Source organism: Chrysochloris asiatica, unplaced genomic scaffold, assembly GCF_000296735.1.
Source record: "Chrysochloris asiatica unplaced genomic scaffold, ChrAsi1.0 scaffold00005, whole genome shotgun sequence".
Lineage (NCBI taxonomy): Eukaryota > Metazoa > Chordata > Mammalia > Afrosoricida > Chrysochloridae > Chrysochloris > Chrysochloris asiatica.
Window position 1 is genome coordinate 16,049,141 of NW_006408523.1, and position 19,165 is coordinate 16,068,305.

At 39.1% G+C, this 19,165-nt stretch overlaps 1 protein-coding gene and 1 pseudogene across 1 annotated transcript in view; one reads left to right on the plus strand and one right to left on the minus strand.

Moving 5' to 3' along the window:
• Positions 1-19,165, minus strand: part of HS6ST3 (heparan sulfate 6-O-sulfotransferase 3) — a 1,119,743-nt gene that overhangs the window by 144,915 nt on the left and 955,663 nt on the right. The gene's annotated exons all lie outside the window — the stretch shown is intronic.
• On the plus strand, positions 12,932-14,005 carry LOC102820553 (annotated as a pseudogene).

Genomic DNA, 19,165 nt, shown 5'->3' on the forward strand with positions numbered 1-19,165 from the left:
CTTGATCAAGGGGCAATTTAGCTTTTTCTGAGAACAGGGATTTGCCTACATGAAATGATGTGCATATTGCCAGTTTGGATTCTTTGGAGATAAGCTCTGAGTGGAAAGCAGCGCTGAGAAAGAATGGGTCTACTAAAATGTTTGTCAAGCCAGTTAATTTTCCGAACATTATTATCTTTGACCTATGTGTGTATCAAGGATGTTGTAGTATTGCTTAATGATTGTTCTTGTTGCTAAGTGCCATCAAGTCAGTTCCTACTCATAGAGACCCTGTGTAGGGTTTCTGAGGAGCAACTAGTGGGTTTGAACTGCCGACCTTGTGATTAGGAATCCAGTGCTTATCCTACAGTGCCATACCAGGTCTCTTGTATTGGGAGATAAAGTTAGTTTCAACCCCTATGTTGTACTTTATTTTCTTGTTCCTGAAACTGAAGACACAGAAATAGAAAAAAGACAGACTAAAGGAAATGAGAGAGGTGGGGGATAAAAGGAAGAGGAGCAAGGAAAGTGAGGGAAAGAGGAAACATAAGAAAATGATGCCATGGAAACATACAATAGCCGGTAGCCTTGCAAAGCCTCAAAAACTGTTCAGTTCTTTACAAGATAAATTTAGCAACTGCTAATTATTTGGAGTCAGTGACTTGAATAGTAAAAGAACAGGTTGGACTTCAAATAAATATATCTTATTCTCTCAAAAAGGAGCAGTCTTGAATAAAGCCACTGAGCCGGTGACTAGTTCTTTGTAAATTGTATTCCTAGGGTAGCAAGGACAGCCTGGAGCATAGAGCATAAAGTTGCGGCTAGAATCTATCCAGATTCGGCCTGCGGAAGAGGTCAGTACCACGCCAAACATCACCTCCCATGGAGGAAAACGTGCAAAAAGAAAGGCATCAAATGTATTTCTTAATAGCTCTCAGTATTTGCAACGTTTTTAATAACCCCCAACTCTGATACAACGGTGTATGTTTAAATACCGGTACCTATTCACTGAAAATATTCTACCTTCTAATTTCATTAGTTAATATATATGTACTTTAAAGCCCACTTAAAGATACCTTGAAATATAGAGATAAAACTATTATTTCTATATTTACATTCCACAATACTATACTCATTTAGAATCCTGGTGTAGCATTGTGGGTTAATGCGCTGGGCTTCAAGGTCAGTTTGAACCACAAGGTCGGCAGTTCAAGCTCCCCAGCTGATCCTTGGAAACTCTATACAGAGTTGCTATGAGTCAGAACTGACTCAACGGCCCTTAACAACAACAACATATTCATTTATTTCATAATCTACTCTTTTAATTTTTATTATGTATTAAGCTCATTATATGCAAGGGCTTTCGATTGTGTGGCTCATGACAAGCTATGGACAACATTGCGACGTATGAGTATTCCGGAACACTTAATTGTGCTCATGAGGAATCTGTACCTGGACCAAGAGGCAGCTGTTCAAACAGAACATGGCAACACTGAATGGTTTAAAAATAAGAAAGGAGTGCAACAAGGTTGTATTCTTTCACCAAACTTATTCAAACTGTATGCCGAGCAAATAATCTGAGAAGCTGGGTTATATGAAGAAAAACATGTCATCAGCATTGAAAGAAGACTCATTAACAACCTGTAATATGCAGATGATAACAACCTGCGATATGCAGATGATAACAACCTTGCTTGCTGAAAGTGAAGAGAATTTGAAATACTTACTGATGAAGAACAAAGACCAAAACCTTCAGTATGGATTGCATCTCAATGTAAAGTAAACAAAAATCCTCACTACTGCACCAATACACAACATTCTTATCAAAGGAGAAAAGATTGAAGTTGTCAAGGACTTCATTCTTCTTGGATCAACTATCAACACTCATGGAAGCAGCAGTCAAGAAATCAGAGGACATATTGCATTAGGCAAATCTGCTGCACAAGACCTTTTTAAAGTGTTGAAGAGCAAAGATGTCAGCTTGAGGACTAAGGTGCACCTGACCCAAGTCATGGTATTTTCAATAACCTCATATGCGAAAGCTGGACAGTGAATAAGGAAGACCTTAGAAGAAATGATGCTTTTCACTTATGATGCTGGAGGAGAATATTGACAGTGTCATGGGCTGCCAAAAGAACCAATACATCTGTGTTGGAAGAAGTGCAGCCAGAGTGCTCCTAGGAGGCCAAGATGATCAAATTTCATCCCTCATATTTCAGACATATTGTCAGAAGGGACCAGTCACTGGAGAAGGATATCATGTTTGGTAAGGTGGAGGGTTAGAGAAAATGAGGAAGACCCCCAATGAGATGGATTGGGCCAAGTGGCAGCATCGATGGACTCAAGCGTGGCAACAGTAGTGAGGTTGGCCGGGGATCAGGCAGTGTTTCGTTCTGCTGTGCATACGGTTGCTATGAGTCAGTACCGACTCGATGGCACCTAACAACAACAACAACATTAGGCGCATAATTCAAGATAATAATTGAGGAAATAATTTACATCTTTTTTCATCCAAGGTCACACTGAAACGGCAGACAATGAACATATTGCTTATGTATACGTGTGTGTATACACGTGTATGTATCAGTAAAATATGGTACCAATCTCAGAAACAAATGCTCAATTCACAACCTAATATTAAGGTCAATAAAAATAATCAGAACAATACGATTTTTTTTTATTTATGGAAGCTAAATAAGATAATACAAATATGAACTAGAAAAATATATAACTAATTTGCATGACAAGTTGATTCTGAAGAGGAGGAAGCATTATTGGGAAGAGATACAAATGAACCTTCCTCTTCATCTATTTTTGATTTTTTCCCCCCCATTTAAAATAATGATCTGAAACAAATTAAATCCAAACCACACAGTTGCCATAAAGGTTATTACAACTCATGGTGACACAGTTATATCACAGCACAACTGTGTGTCACGGGTTATCAATGGATCTTTCAAAAGCAGATTCCCAGGCCTTTCTTCAGAGGTGTCGTGTCGGGGGGGACACTCAAATTGCCAATTTCTTAATTAATTTATTTTTAATGGCAATGCTGCACTTAGCGGTTTGCATCACCGTAGGACTAAACACACCATAGGACTAAATCAAAGTCAAGCATTGCTAATTGTCAGTGAATGTGTGTGCCTGTTTGTGTGGGGGGTACATTAATGATTAATGTTTATATTTTTACTTATTTGAGAAAACTATGGAATAATAATGTAGAAAACAGATGTGAGACATATGCAACAGTAGAAATAAAAGCTGTTCTACAAAGGAGCCCCCAAATTCAGGATTACAAAAAAAAAAAAATAATAGTGGGAATCGTGGGTAGGCCAGGCAGAAAATTATCATGGTAATTTATGGCAAAACTGCTTATGAATCAGCTGGACCAGTCAAATCATCATTCCAGCTAGATAACGCCATACAGTGTTTGTATTTCTTACATACAAAGCAAATATAGAAATTTCCAGAGAATAAAACTAGGTTGGTTACACAGGAAGAGGGGAACACTGGCATCACACTTCTGAAAAAAAGGCACTGGATGTTTGAAATTAGAGTTATTTTGGTTGTTAAGTGCCATTGAGTCAGTTCCGACCCATAGCGACCCTGTATATGGTTTCTGAGGAGCAGCTGGTGAGCTTGATCCACATAGCTTGCAGTTCAAATGGCTTTGCAGTCTGAAACATTAACCCATAGCGCCACACCGGGACTCCATTCTGACCCATAGCAACACTGTAATGGGCTTCCAAGGAGCAGCTGGTAAGTTCGAACAGCTCACCTTGCAATTCACACTGACCTTATTAGTCAAGTGCTTATCCTACAGCACCACACCAGTGCCTTTATAGGACACAGAGAAAACATATTCCAATCTCAAATCATCCATCCATCTATAATAATCAGGGCTCTGTATTAACTTGACTAGGATTCCCATGGTTTATCAGTTAGGAAGTGCTAATTTCCATGGCAATGAAACCTAATACAGGCCTAGTAAACCCTCTGAGGAACAGCTTTGAGCAGCCAATAAATTGAAGGATGCTTCCTTGGGCGGTGTAGCCTGCCCCTAATGAAAAGGATACACAGGGAAAGACTCTTTTCCCTCTTCTCCTAGGGTCTTGGGATTCTACAATCATAAGCTATTTTCTTCATAATAATCTTCTCTTTATATATATACATATATATGTTTCACTGGCTTTGTTTCTCTAGAAAACCCAGCCTAAGACACCATCAGGTTATAAATTAAGCACAAGAACAAAGAGGAAAATAGACTTTCAGCAGTACAGAAACTCTGTCATTTTACTACCCATACTATGCTAAAAAGATTGGGAAGGAAAGGGGAAAACAAAAACAAAAACTTGTTGAGGAGACATACAAAATATCAACAGTAATATTCATAGTGACCCTGTATTGTTGTTGTTAAGTGCTGATCCACAGTGACCCTATATAGGGTTTCCAAGGAGCAACTGGTGAGCTTGAACCGCTGACCTTGTCGTTCAACTGACTTTGCAGTCCGGCGCATTAACCCACAGCACCATACCAGGACTTGGTAATGTAGTGTTTCTACATTGCATCTCAAAAAGAAAAAAAAAAAAAAATCCTCATCACTGAACCAATAAACAATTTTCTTATCAAAGGAGAAAAGACTGAAGTTGTCAAGGACTTCATTCTTCTTGGATTAACTATCTACACTCACAGAAGCAGCAGTCAAGAGATCAAATGACATATTACATTAAGCAAATCTGCTACACAAGACCTTTTTAAAGTGTTGAAGAGCAAAGATGTCAGCCTGAGGACTAAGGTGTACCTGACCCAAGCCATGGTATTTTCAATAACCTCATATGCATGTGAAAGTCAGACAGTGAATAAAGAAGACAGACCGTAGAAGAATTGATGCTTTTGAGTTATGGTGTTGGAGGAGAATATTGAAAGTGCCATGGGCTGCCAAAAGAACCCACAGATCTGTGTTGGAAGAAGTGCAGCCAGAGTGCTCCTTGGAGGCCAGGATGGCTAAACTTTGTCTCTCATACTTCTGACATATTGTTAGGAGGAACCAGTCGCTGGAGAAGGATATCATGTTTGGTAAGGTGGAGGGTCAGAGAAAAAGAGGAAGATCCCCAAAGAGATGGATTGACAAAGTGGCAGCATCAGTGAGGTTGGCCGAGGATCAGGCGGTGTTTCGTTCTGCTGTGCATAAGGTCGCTATGAGTCGGTACTGACTCGATGGCACCTGACGACAACAACAATAGTGTTTCCAAATGGAAATCGGCTGATGAGTTTGAACCGCCAACTTTGTGGTTCAAACTGATCTTGCGGCCCAGTGTTTTAGACCACAGCACCGCACCAGGCCTCTTGTTTCTATAGGAAATAAAAGTTTCCTTCTGTAAATCTAATGATGTAAATAACATATCTTATAATCATATTTAAACTTTTAAAATGGTCCTTTTGTTGTTGTTGAGTGCTGTCCAGTCGGTTTCAACCTATGGCAACCTCGTATAGGGTTTTCAGGGAGCCGCCAGTGAGCTTGTACCACTATCCTTGTGTTTCAAATGACTTTCCCGTCCAGTGCATTAACACACAGTGTCACATTGTCTTTTGTTGTTGTTGTTAAGTGCCATCTAGTCGATATCAATCCATAGCGACCCTGTATAGGGTTTCCAAAGAGAAGCTGGTGAGCTTGAACCGCCGACCTTGCAGTTCAAATGGCTTTGCAGTCTGGCAAATTAACCCACAGCGCCACCCTAGGACTTGTTGTTATTGTCATGTGCCGTGGAGTCGGTTCCGACTCATAGCGGAGGCTGTAAATCTTTACGGGAGCGGAAAGCCTCATCTTTCTCCCGCCGAACAGCTGGTAGTTTCAAACTGCTGACCTTGTGGTTCGCAGGCAGCCCGATCCGTACGTTACCAGAGCTCCTTTATATAATCTTTATTCTTTAGATTATTTTAGATTGTCCTTTAGATGATTTTAATAATTAGCATTGGACAGAATGTAAATATTGTAAAGTTGATAACAGAAACAAAATAGTTTTTCTTTCTAAAATAATAGGAAGAGATGAGTTGGAAGAAAGAGAATGAGTGGCAATTTTCTCAGCTTTTATATCAGGAAATCAATAAAAAAAACTGTATAACATTGATATATCAAGTACTAGAAATGTTGTAAACTGCCTTGGCACCGGTTCTGATTCATAAGGACCCTTAAAGAATCTCTGAGGCTATAAATCTTTATGGGAGTGGAAAGGGTCATCTTTCTCCTACAGAGAAAACATTTATAAGTGTTTGCCTCTGAAGACTTGCTGCTTCTTGCTGCGGCTTCCATGAATATTGGTAGTGGATCCAAGCAAACTGAAGTCTTTGACAACTTCAACCTTTTCTCCATTTATCATGATGCTAATGTTATTTATTGATCCAATTAAGAGGATGTTTGTTTTACATTAGGCAAATCTGCAACATAAGACTTCTTCAAAGTGTTCAAGAGCAAAGACGTCAGTTTGAGGACTAAGGTGCTCCTGACCCTAGCCATGGTATCTTCAATTACCTCATTTGCATGTGAAAAATGAAAAAGGAAGACTGTAGAAATTGATGCATTTGAGTGGTAGCATTGGAGAAGTATGTTAAAAGAACCAAGTGCTTCCAGAAGAACAAACAAATATATGTTAAAAGAAGTACAGTCAGAATGTTCCTTAGAAGCCAGAATGGTAAGACTTCATCTCTCATGCTTTGAATGTGTTATCCAGAGGATTGGGCCTGGAAAAGACCATCATACTTGGTAAATTGTAAGGTCATCAAAAAAACAGGAAGATCCCCAACAGAACTGATGGGCACAATGGCACCAGAAGCGAGCTGAAGCAAAAAAACAACTGTGAGGTTGGTGCCGGACCGGGCCGTGTTTCCGTCTGTTGTACACTGGGTCGATAAATGTCAGAGCTGACTTGAGGGCATCTAACAACAACAATAACTACTACATATCTGAATATTGACGAAGGCAGGTTTTTATCTTGAACTTTAGAATCTTGAAGTGTGTTTGATTTTTTCCCCCCACATTCATGTATTATTTTAATAAGTTCAAAGCTTTAAAATGTTTTGCTTTTAAGAGAGCAGTAATTTACCCTTTCTGACATACAACTGTTCAATTATCTGAAGGGCCTCCTCCCACATTAGAATTAGACTGCAGCTAAATCATAACAAATATGCATTCTTAGATCACTGCTGAATTTTCAAGAAAATAAGAAACATCTCCAATTGGCAAACAACACAAAAAACATATCCTAAAGCTCGAATGTTGAGCAGAAAGAGTTCACTAAACCTGGCATTTCTTGAGCTTCAATTGTATTGTTGTTACTAAGTGCCTTCGCATCGGTTCTGACTCATAGCGACCCTGCACAAGGTTTCCGAGGGGTGGCTGGTGAGCTTGAACTACCAACCATGCAGTTCAAACCAACCTTGCAGTTCATTACATTAGCCACAGCACCACACCAGGACTCTGGGGCTTAAACAATAGAACTGAAATCTGGAGACTAAATCCTGGAATACAGGGTATAGATAAGATGCTATTGTTAGACTGGAAACTTGAATCCCAAGTTGACATTACCCAGTGCCTTCAGTATAAACAGAATCCAATATTCTTTAGAGGAGAACAACCTAAACTTATGCTCCAAGAATTTCCAAACGCAAAATTCAATCACATATTGAAAACTAACTGCAAGCACACCGTGAAAATTTAAGCATGCATATTATTATCCATAGAATAAATACGATGCACAGAGAGAGGCAAACTCATAAGATATACTTAATAAGATGGTGTTGTTAAGTGCCACTAAGGTACTTAGTGAGTTTTGACTCATATAGACACAGTATAAGTTATAAATCTTTACAGTGGAGTCCTGGTGTGGCACTGTGGATTAATACGCTGCACTGCAAAGTCAGTTTGAACCACAAGGCAGGCGGTTCAAGTTCACCAATGCTCCTCGGAAACCCTGTGCAAGGTCACTATGGATCAGAACTGACTTGACGACACTTAGTAACAATAACAAATCTTTATAGCAAGAGAAAGGCTCATCTTTCTCCCTCAAAGCTGCCGGTAGTTTGAACTTCTGACTTTGCAGTTAGCAGACCAATATGTAACTCACTAAGCCACCAGGGCTCCTTTGAAAAGATATTCTGTTGTTGTTATTGTTAATTGCCATGAAGTTGGTTCAGACTCATAACAACCCTGTATAGTATTTCTAAGAAGTGGCTGGTGAGTTTGAACCTCCAACCTTGGGGTTCAGTGTGTATCCTACATTGCCACACCAGGACTCTGCCATACCAGGATATTAGCGCAAACAAAATAAAATACTAAAAATAATCAGTTACTCCAAAAGAGAGTAAGACAAAGAAAACACAAATAGCAAAATGGTGGACCAATGATATAAATAATTACAATAAATTAATTACCTGGGCTTTGATTGATGAATAGACTATATTTTGCAATTAAAAGGCATAGATTAGCTTATTCAATTAAAAAGTAAGGCCCAACAAAATACCATCTATGAGAGAAGCACTTCAAATATAAGTCACCGATAAGATTTAAAATAAGTAGAAGAAAAGTAATAGACCATGCAGAACATTAGCATAAGAAAGTTGATGTGGTTATATTAACATTAAGCAAATTATATTTAGGTAGGACTGGAAGTCTTACCAAATCAATAAGGCCAAATCATAATGAAAGCATAGGTATTAGGGCACACAACAATTATAAATGTGCGTGTATCTACTAGAAGAGATTCGTAATACAAGAAGCAAAAATTAACAATGCAAAGAGAGAAATAGACAAATTCATGATCATAACTGGATATTTTTAACACCACTTTTTTCAGTAACTGTTAAAATAACTATATAAGAAGAAGGCAATGATCCAGAAGACCTAAAAAAACAAATGATATACGATGGGATCAATGTGAAGCTAATGTCCCCCCATGTAAACTATCACATAATTCACAATAAACCATTTTAAAAACCCAAAAAACATGATATTTATAGAACACTACACCCAACAAATGGAGTCCTGGTGGGGCGCTGCGGGTTAATGAACTGGACTACAAGGTGGTTTGAACCACAAGGTCTGCAGTTCAAGCTCATCAGATTCTCCTCAGAAACCCTATTCCAGTTGCTATGAGCTGGAACTGACTGAGAGCACTTAACAACAACAACAACACATCCAACAAGTAGTCCTGGTATGATGCTGTAGGATAAGCACTGGTTGATTGTAGGCTAACCACCAGCTGCTCCCAGGAAACCCCCCAGGGTCTTTGTGAGTTGGAACTAACTCAATGACACATAATAACAACAACAAACATCCAACAACTGAACATATACCTATTCTTTCAAGTACAAAATGGAAAACTCACCAAGATAGATATTTTACTGGACCTTAGGAGATGTTTCAATAAATTATGAAAGACTGAACTCTTACAGACTACATTGTAACTACAGAAGAGGTCAATTAGAAGAAGGACAATTGGTATTGTTGTTTGAGACGGTTCCCACTCATAGAGACCAGCTGGTAGGTTTGAACTGCTGACCTTATAGTTACCAGGCCTCTGTTTATCCTACAACACCACACCAAGGATCTAATGACAATGTACTGTTATTCTTAAGCGCTGTTGAGTTGGTTCAGACTCATAACGACTCTGTATAGGGTTTTCAAGGAATGGCTAGTGAGTTGGAACCACTTACCTTGTGATTCAAACCGACATTGGGGTCCAGTGATTTATTCTATGTGCCACACCAGGACTCTATTAACCATCAATGAAAATCTCAAATATCTCCAAATCAATGCTAATCTCCATAACCCATGGATCAAAAATGATATTATAAGGTAAATTAGAAAAGATTTTAACTAGATAATAATAAAAATATTTAAAATGGGTAATAATGAAAGCAGGTCATTTTTAAAAGAAAATTCTATTTTAAAGGATTTTATCAGAATAGAATAAAGATTGAATGGTAATGTTCAAAATTTCATCAAAAGAGCACAGAAAAAAAGAAAGAAAAATAAACCAAAAGTAAAGAATATAAGAGAAATAATAAAGAGCAGAAATCAATGAAATAGAAAAAAAGTATTTATTGAGAGGAAATAAACTAAGCAAATGTTGGTTCCTTGAAAATATTTTTGAAATTTATAAACTGCTAGCAAGATGGATCATAAAAATATATAAATGATCAACATTAGAAATGACAGTGGAAAAATAACTACTGATTTTCAAATATGTAAATGATAACGATGGAACAATTTGATGATAAAATATTGGACAAGTTGGATGAAATAGAAAAATTCTTAGAAAAAAATCACCTTTTAAAGCTGATACAATAAAAATAGAAAAGTTGAATAGTCCTAATTTACACTAACCTTGAATTTCAGTTGGTTAACTGGCCAATTGTATCATCTAAGGTGAAAATACTAGTTTATACAAAATATTTTGAAAATAGAGAAGAACACAAAGGCTCTCCTATTCATGTTATGATGACAAAATCAATATGTTACCAATATTTGGCAAAGACATTCAACAAATCCAATAAATATTTTTCAAGAATATTGATCGATGCATATAATATATCAGTAAATTGAATCTAGCAACACATAGAGCAGGCTGCACGTCGACAAACAAGTGGAGTTTGCCCAAACTTCTACCCTCCTAAACTATGAGAAAAGAAATGTGTTTGTTCAAGCCACACAGTTGGGGTATTTCTGTTATAGCAATACAAGGTAACTAAGACAGGGTTTGGTTCTGGGAGATGAGTGCTGTTCTAACAGATCCCTAAAATGTGGAAGTAGTTATGGAATTGGATAATGGGCAAATGCTGGAAAAGTTTTAAGGTGCCTAACAGTAAAAGCCCCTGGGAGACAAGGGAGGCTGGTTGCTCCCATAAAGATTTATGGTCTCGGAAATCCTTAAGGAGCAGTTCTACCCTGCCTTATAGGCTAATATGAATCTGAATTTTCTTGATAGCAGTGGGTTTTTTGGGTAATAATAAAAGCCTAGATTGCCTTGGGAAGATTGTTTGAAGTATGAAGTTTGAAAGTTTGAAGATTGGTTGAAGTATGGATGTTAAATATGATTCTGGTGAGGGTTCAGAAGGAAGTAAGATGGGTTACAGAGAATGTTTGTATCATCTTAGAGAATACATATGGCACCAACAACAGAATGTTATTAGAAACATGTACATTAAATATACCTCTGGTGAAGCTTTAAAATAAAACTTTGAACATGTGATTGGACAATGGAGGAAAAGTGATGCTTTTTTTGTCCAGTGGCAAAGAATTTGTCTGCATTATGTTCAGATGTTTGGTGGGAGATAGAACTTGCAAGTGATTATTGCAAGTGGATATCTGGCTGGTGAGATTTCTAAGTAACGTCTTAAAGAGGTTGCGTGGCTTCTCTTTTGCCACTTACAGTAAAATGAGAATGGAAAGAGATGAGTTTAACACTGAACTGCTCAAAATGAAAACAAAACATTTGGAAAATTCTGTGGTACAGACTAAGTGCAAGTATCCTAGACTGTTCAACAAAGATGTGACTACAAAATCCTTTGTTAAATAGATTAAACCTTGACTGATGGATTTTGCTGACTAGCACAGCAGAAAACCCGTCAGTTTAGACTGAAGGGGACATACAAAAAATAAAAGAGAAGAACACTGTCTGCCTCTTGGAATTCTACAGGCAAGCAACAAACCAAAGGAGCTACATCTCTTGTCCTCTAAGATAAGAAAAGGTTCATCCCTGGAGCTGCTCAGAGGTCAGAAGAACTGTTGTAAGAAATATGGGAAGTATGGCCTTTTAGGTGTCAATGGGTGGGGCCATGGCCTCCTGGATCTCAAAGGGTGGGGCGGGGTCAGGGCCTCCCAGGTTACAAAGTGTCAAAATTTCAACAAGTTGGCTCCAGAGTGTGAGGCTGCAATTATGTTTACCAGGGGCGATAGGGTCACTGCTCAAAGCTGAGAGACCAGGGCTGCCATGGCAAAGGGGCAGAAGAATGCAGCATACTGGGACCAAAGGTGTATAGTTGCCATTCAGATGGATTAGGAGACTGGGGTTGCCTAACCAAAGGATTAGAGTGGCCATTTTAGAGGCCCTAGAATGTAGAGCTGAAGCCCAGTGTAAGGGTCTTCCACCAGAATCTAGAAATAGTGGCCAACACACAGAGTCCAAAGGATAGTGCAGTTGCCCAGATTATCCCAAAGAATAGAGGATTATTTTCAAGCCTAGGGAGCTAAGGTCAATTGTTCTGTTGGATTTTGGATTGCTTGTTACTCACTGTCCCCTCTTTCCTTCAAATTTCATCCACGCATAATGAAAAGTAGACCCTGTGGCAACTGCTTTGACCACATTATTTTGGAAGTAAATAAATTGTTCTCCTGAGCTCTGATAGCGTAGTGGTTACGAATCGGGCTGCGAACCTTAAGGCCAGCGGTTCGAAACTACCAGCCACTCCACGGGAGAAAGATGAGGCTTTCTACTCCCGTAAAGATTTACACCCTCGGAAACCCTGTACAGGGTCGCTATGGGTCGGAACCGACTCAATGGCACTTAACAACAACAATAATGAAATGTAGACCCTGTGGCAATTGCTTTTACCACATTATTTTGGAAGTAAATAAATTGTTCTCCTCAGCTTCTCATATGAAAAGGCATTTTTTGCTCCTGGATAGTCTCTGCCTAACATCTCACCCGTTTTAGATTTAGATGATTCCGGAGATGATATTTTGGACTTGGAGTTTCAAGACTTAGGGGATGATGGTAGGGGCTGAATGTGTTTCACATGTGGCAAAGATATGAATTTTGGGAGACCAGTAGGTGGAATGCTATAGATTGATATGTGCCTTCAAAAAATAATTGTTTGATGGCAGGTCCGCAGGCGTGTGTTTGAGGGGAGATAATGTGGAGGCCACTGCAACTTCTATATCCCTGGACTCGCCACCATGAGTAGCACCTTAGCCAAGATCATGGAGATTGAAGCCGAGATGGCTCGAACTCAGAGAAACAAGGCCACAGTACACCACCTAGGGCTGCGCAAGGCTCATCTTGCTAAACTTCGACGAGAGCTCATTACTCCAAAAGGTAATGGTGCTGGTGGTGGGCCAGGAGAAGGTTTTGATGTAACGAAGACAGGTGATGCCTGAATTGGATTTGTGGGTTTTCCATCTGGGAGGAAGTCAGCCCTGCTCATTAATCTGGCAGGGGTATATTCTGAGGTGGCAACCTATGAATTCACTGCTCTGGCCACTGTGCCTGGTGTCATGAGATACAAAGGTGCCAAGAGCCAGCTTTAGGATCTCCCAGGTATCATTGAGGATGCTAAGGATGGCAAAGGTAGAGGCCTGTCAAGTTCACTGCAGTGAACCTGTAACTTGATCCTGATTGTTCTGCATATCCTAAAGCCCTTGGGACACAAGAAGATAATTGAAAATGAGCTGGAAGTCTTTGGCATTCACCTGAACAGCTAGTCTCCCAATATTTGCTTTAAGAAGAAGGACAAGGGAGGCATTAATCTCACAGCTACTTGTCCTGAGTGAGCTGGATGCAGAATCTGTGAAGAGCGTTCTGGCTGAATACAGAATTCATAATGCCAATGTGACTCTGCGTAGCGATGCCACAGATGGTGACCTCATTGACGTGGTGGAAGGAAACAGAGTTTATATCCCCTGTATCTACGTGATCAGATCTCCACTGAGGAATTGGATGTCGTTTACAAGGTGTCTCACTGCGTACCCACCTCTGTCCACCACTGCTGGAATGTTGATGACCTGCTGGAAAAGACCTGGGACTGTCTGAAACGAATGAGGATTTATACTAAGCCCAAAGGCCAGTTATCGGACTGCATATCCCTAATGGTGCTGCCCAACTCCAGAACCATGGTCGAGGGTTTCTGAAAGAAGATTCACAAAAATCTTATCAAAGAATTTAATATGCTCTGGTCTGGGGTCTCTCTTCAGAAAGTGGGTAGATATCACACGTTGGAGGATGAGGATGTCATTCAGATTGTGAAGAAGTGAAACTTTCCTCTTTTCCCATTACTGGGCTAGTGCAGCAGCATTTCCCATGACCAAGCACCCTGTTCCCAAATCCCTCCTCAGCTACTCACTGGATCAGGATTCAGGGGGAGGGAGATGGAAACATCCACATTGGAATTTCACTTGTCTTAGTGTCACCTTGTATATTGAGCTGTATAAAGAACCTGATCTGCAAATAATAATAATGATGATGATGATGATGATGATGATGATGATGAGTTTGAAACCTAACCCCTATACTTTTGGTTGTAATCCTGTTTGGGAATGAGTTGTCTTTCTTTGACTAATGAGACAGGATTAGTGTAGGGTGTGTCTTGACATATAAAAGATATAATTAACCAAATAAGTGAAAGAAAGAGAGATGGGAGAAGAGAAATGCCCAACTACATGAAGATTACCCAATAGGAGCAAAAGATCAAAGGGCAAGGACTTTATCCAGAGGCAATAGAGAGAAAATCTTCCCATAGCTCTGAAGGAGCTCTGGTAGCGTAGTGGTTACGAATCAGGCCTTAGGGTCAGCGGTTCGAAACTACCAGCTGCTCCGCGGGAGAAAGATCAGGCTTTCTACTCCCGTAAAGATTTACACCCTCGGAAACCCTGTACAGGGTCGCTATGGGTCGAAACCGACTCGACGGCACTTAACAACAACAACAACGAACTTTGAGAATCAGGAGAAAGAGGAGACTTTCTGCTCCTGGAAAGATTTACCACCTTGGAAATCCTATACAGGGTTGCATAAGCTGAAATTGACTCCATGGCACATAGCAATAACAAACAGTGAGAAAAAAACATTTCTGTTGGTTCAAGCCACTTTCTTGGAGTGTGTCTGTTATAGCAGCACCAGATAGCTAAGATGAGAACCAAGTTCTGGCCAACACTTTAATTGTAACCTACTTGGTGGTGCTGTTGGTCAGCACTGAGCTGAGAACCATGAGATTGGCAGTTCAAACTTACCAGCTGGTCCTTAGAAACCCTATTTAGGGTTACTATGGGTTGGAACTGACTCGATGGCACTTAATAACAACAAGTATGGTGCTAGACCTCTGGTGTGGCTCTTCAGTGTAAGCACTAGACTTCTAGCTGCAAGTTTGGCAGTTCAAATCTACCAGCCATTCTTTGGAAACCCTATACAAAGTCACTATGGGTCAGAACTGATTCAATGACACACAACAGCAATAAGTGTGGCAATGTATGTCACACACTAAATTGTTAATCATGAGGTCAATTGTTTAAACCCACAAGGTGCTCCTTGGAAATTATAGGGGTACTGTGAGTTTGAACAGACTCCATGACACTTAATAACAGTAAAGACCCTAAACAGAGAACTCAATTAAGTCTTGTCTGGAGTCCTGACCTATAAACACTGAGGGAAAAAAAAAATGTGTGTTGGTTTAAGCTATTAAATTGTTGTCATTGTTATGCAGCATATAAAACTAATACAGTGTGCATTCAGCAAGGTCACAGAACACAGGACAATTTACAAATTTCAATATATAAGCAGCAAACTAGTGGAAAATGAAATTTAAAAATATTTCACTTAAACTCATATTAAAAAACAAAATTCTTAAGAATAAATTTGACACACTTTGTTCAAGTCATCTATAATGAAAACAACAAGACTATGCTGGGAGAAATTAAACAAGTTATATGCTTACCTATTAGAAGAATAAATTTTGTAAGATCAGTGATTTCCATATCAACCCATAGATTGAATGAAATCCCAGGAAGATTTTTGGTTTTGTTTTTCTTAGAAATTAACAAGCTGATTCTAAAATTCATATAGGAAATATACATTTTATCATTTCTAGAATAAAATAGTCCCTTAATTTTGTGTAGGTACAGATTCCTTGAGTGTACTCAAAGGGTTCTGAATATAACGAAAACATAGAATTATAAAAATTTAAAATGTATATATTAAGGGCATGAAAAGCCAAATCATAGACTGAGAGAAGATATTCACAATACATACAGTTGACTAAGAAGTCATATTCAGAACGCAAATGATATTTATGTATCAGTAAAAAAAAAACAAACCCACAAATACCACTCAATAAAAAATGAGGGAAAGACTTGAACAGACATTTCACACAAAAAAGATATATGAGTGGCCAATAAAAACATGATAATTTGCACAATATTATTCAGCAACAGAGCAATTCAAATGAAAATCTGTTGCTGTTGTTAAGTGTCATCTAATCTGTTCTGACCCATAGCAACCCTGTATAGGGTTTCCGAGGCCTTAAATCTTCGCAGGGGCAGAAAGGCTTATCTTTCTCCCGAGAAGTGGCTAACGGACTTGAACCACGGACCTTATGATTCCCAGTCCAGTGCTTTTCATATGGAGGCACCATGTTTCCTTCACACTTACAGAAACTAACAACCCCAAGGTTGCTGAGAACGTATGGGACATACACACTGCTGGTTGTTGCTGTTCATATGTGCCATCGAAACAATACTGACTCATAGCGACCCAATGCACACCAGAACAAAACACTACCTGGTCCTGCGCCAACCTCACAATTGATGCTACGCTTGAACCCACTGCAGCTGCCACTGTGCCAATCCATCTCATTGGGGATCTTCCTCTATCTCGGACCCTCAACTTATCAAACATGATGTCCTTCTTCAGGGACTAGTCCCTCCTGATAATATAACTGAAGTGTGAGAGACAAAGTCTGATCATCCTGGCTTCTAATGAGCATTCTAGCTCTACTTTCTCCAACACAGATTTGTTTGCTCTTCTGGCAGTTCAAGATACTTTTAATATTTTCCTCTAACACCATTAACTCAAAAGCATCAATTCTTTGATGGTCTTCTTTATTCATTGTCCAACTTTCACATGCATATGAGGTTATTGAAAATACCATGGCTTGAGTCACACTCCTGGTAGGTGTGTGAAATGGCATACAGATATTTTAAAATACGACAATTTCTTGTTTAGTATTAATTTAGTACTCATCTACTGTATGATTTAATGTTTTCACTTCTAGGTATGAATCCAAGGGAAATAAAGACATGAAGGGGCTTTAAAAAGTTGGTGGAAAAATTCCATTGTCTTTTCATTCCAGTTTTTCTAAGTTTTTTAAAGCCCCCTCACATATCTGAACAAAATGATGCATACATGAATGTTTTAAGCAGGCTTTTCCACAATAGCAAAAAAGAAATCACACTAGTCCAAAAATCCAATCGTGAAATAGATCAACATATTGTCTTTTATGCATAATGTAAAATACTACTCAACAATATAAAAAGATGGAATATATTATTCGAAGAGAAAGAAGTAAGGCATACAAGAGTATGTATTAATATAATTTCATTTAGGTGATGTTCTTATACAGCAAAACTAATCTTTTAGTGATCAAAATAAAAATAAGGGACTACCTGAGTGCTGGGGATATGACAAAAATGAGTACAAGAAAATTTAGCAGGTTGAGGAAAATGTATATCTGTAACCTGGTGTGAGTTCACAGATGAATACATTTATCAAACTTTATCCAATTACACAGTTAAGAATTGCACATCTCACAGTTTCAACGCTACTGTAATTAAAAAAAAAAATGAAACAAAGTACACAGGCCAATATGAATGAATAGCCTTAGGAAAAATGACAAATTTAGATATGAAGATTTCATGTGCTAGAGTTATTATGCAATGCACATATTGCCCATATGAAAACTACAGGGACAGATCTGAAACCATTATTGTGGACTCCTGGTGTGGAGCTGTAGGATAATCACTAGACTGTAAATCACAAAATCAACAGTTCAAAACTCATCAACTGCTCTTCAGAAACTTTGTACAGGGTCGCTATGAGTCGGAACCGACTCACTGGCCCTTAACAACAACAACAACACATACTTCCCATGTGTAAATTGCTTCTAGAATAATACTGGTGTGGCGCACACTGTAAGATCAACACTGGACTAGGAACCACAAGGTCAGCAGTTCAAACCCACCAGCTGATCCTCGGAAACCCTATACAGGGTTGCTATGAGTCAGAATGGACTCGATGGCACGTAACAACTATAACATTGGTATCACAAGTTTATTCTTTAATTATTTATATAAACCTCATAGGAACTTTTACATATATAATTAAAAAAAAATAATGAAGCTAAAATATATAATATATGGGGGGGCTTCAAAAGTTCATGGAAAAATGGAATTAAAAGATAATGGCCTCTCTAAGACTAAAACTCAAAGGGAACACACAAGCAGGCATGTACGCTTGCTGGCAACCACATTGGTCTACTGGTAAGTGGAAGACAGAGAAAGGCAGCAATGAAGAAATGGGCTGAGTTCAACCACATTCCATAGACTCCCATTGATCTGGAGATGTGAGAGAGAAGAGGAAGGGCTGGTTGGTCCAAAGTGTGGTGAGACCTGGGGACACCTGAGCCCACGGACAAGGACATAGCCATGGAGGGCTAGAGCTGAGAGTGAAGCATCCAGCTGATATGAAGTGAGAGGAGATGCATAAGAACACCCAAACTTGCAGATAGTACCCATCTGACCTAGCCTTGATGGCTCGATAATCAGAACTCAACTAGAGGAAGACAAAAAAAACCACATTTTTTGATAGAGGAAATGAGGGTAAATTGCTACAATTTGATGAACTTGACCTATACTCATGGATGTAGTAGCTCCAAATACCAACAGAGAGGGAAGGAGTCTTCATATCAAGTATCAATACTATCCCCTCTGCATACAGGGTAGATAGGGACGGGCAACTTAGACATTGGCTAGCTAAAATAAGGGGATGATAAAGGCACAAAGTGATTGGCTTAGAAGTTTTCAAGAGGGAGTTTAGTTAAGAGTGTGAGGGGAAGATAGAGGCCCCACTGAATAGTTTTTATCTTATTTAGATAGGTCTGGTGAAAGGAGATGAGGATAAGATCTCCTTTCAATATGATTCAATAGTGAGTAATTGCTATCATGACTAATTGTGACTGTCACAATTGTAAAGGTAGAAGTTTTATAACAAAAATGGGGGAGTAGTTAATCTTACAGTCCAGAAACAGAGGACCCTAGGACCATCGAGAGAGAGAGAAGCGCACATGCGGAATGTGGGACCCTATCCAGAGATGCAGCGACAGCAGAGATGGAGGCAAAGATGGGGACATGGAGAGAGGGAGCAGCTGA